We start from the raw sequence: 1,931 nt of genomic DNA on the forward strand, positions 1-1,931 counted from the left end.
AAATCCTCACTTTGGACGATGTGCTTCACATAAAACCCTGGAGGAAACAAGAGACACTTTTCCTTTCTATTTGTTTTCCGAGAGCTATCCTGAGTGTGTGACAAGAAATGAGTCTAAAACAACCAATTAAAGCAAAATTGCCTTCGCTCTTGGAAAAACATTGAGTCAAAGCCCCATGGGAACTACTATGGAGCGCTGAGCACTCTTGTCGTTTCCAATGGCACGGTCAAGATCTACCAGACGAGCACAGATAGAAAGATAGATAAATGACTTTTGGAAACCTTGTGTTTCTTGTCAACACAAGCACTTACATGAGAATGCAACCCTGATGTCAACTCATTCCTTTACCAATATCTCCTCCGGCCTTTGAGTAAAACCTCTGTCAAATGAAAGGAAAGACTTGCCGACACCAACCGAGACCGATTACCACCTATGATTACAGAATTTGTCCAATCACAAAGTTTCCAAAATGTCCTATGCTGCAGAAAAAGGCGTTAGAGTAGGGTGAACACAATAGAAAAGAAAAGTATATGAGATCTCGTTATTATATTAGTTGTTTACACTATAGACAGCAGTGAGATAATGTGGAAATGGCTAATGGAGACATTTACTTGTCTCTCCTCAGTCTCAGAATCTTCAGTATGAACTCATTTCTTAATGAGTCAATGATCTTGAGTTTCTATTCACAATAACTTTATAGCTCTCTTACTGTATGTCAGCAATGGACTTTGTGTATATTTTAAAGGAAACGAAGTTAACTAAGAAGGCTTCTGTGCTCAAACTATATAAAAGAATAAAAAATTATTCACCCTACATGTGTCATAAATACACATGCAACACGCAGAGCGCATTCAAAGAAAACGCCTCTTATGATTTGTGCCCAAATTGGATTGCCAACACCTATAATATCAAGAAAAACATCTCTAAGAAGAATGAAAAAATAACAATACAAAAGAAAAAATGGGTACTTGAGATCCATCATGGCTTAGCCTAGAAAACTAACACATTATTGATCTTTTCTTGGGTTTCTTTCTCTCCGCTGTTTGTTTAGAGAAGCTTCATCCCCACTAATAGCTGTCTCAAAGCATAATCTCCCTCCTCCCCTCCACAACCTCTTCATGGTCCTCTTTTCATGGCATCTCATACAGTTAAAGTTAGCCGTCTCGCCGTGGTGAGGCTCTGAGAGCCAATTGTGTTGCTAATGTTGACACCTGCCAGAGTGGAGCCGAGTGAGGGCTCGCTGCAGCCTGATGCAGATCACATCGAAACACTGGGATCTCTTCAGGATGATTACAAGTACTTTATGGGCACCAATCACACACTTTAACTTTACTGTTTGATAGAGAATAAAAGAAGAAAGAGGAAGAAAAGTTGGGGAAAATAGCTCCATCTATTATACTGCAGGCTTGCAAACATGCAATATTAATAAATGCCACTAAAAAGTTATTTAACATCAATGTAGAGCAAGGTACAGAAATCTGCTGGTTTCATTTAAAGCTATATACTGTATATATGCACATAACGTAACAAAGAAGATTTAACTTTCTGCACTAAGTCTTTAATCAAATAAGCAAATGAGTGACGTGACTTTGTATATATGGTCTGATTTTCTTTTATTAAAGCACAAGATGCTCTTTGGAACATCTGAAATCATGCTGGAGAACATAAATATCAGGTTTTGTCATGATGTGCATGCTGACATAGCACACACTAAGATATTATGCAATATAAACATAATTTTTTTTACAGTTAAATTAGAAAATCATGCAAAATGGATACATTTTCATTAGTATTCTCAGACTAGTGGACTTCACCTCACGTGTAACTTTCTTTGTAGTGTCATGTTCATTCACAGACGTTTATGCACCGTAACTACAAAACATTAGAATCGCTTTAAATATATTACAGTTGAAGAATTTGCATTTATTTGC

The sequence above is a fragment of the Sinocyclocheilus grahami genome, unplaced genomic scaffold, assembly GCF_001515645.1.
Source record: "Sinocyclocheilus grahami isolate Dianchi unplaced genomic scaffold, SAMN03320097.WGS_v1.1 scaffold4007.1, whole genome shotgun sequence".
NCBI classification, from domain to species: Eukaryota; Metazoa; Chordata; class Actinopteri; order Cypriniformes; family Cyprinidae; genus Sinocyclocheilus; species Sinocyclocheilus grahami.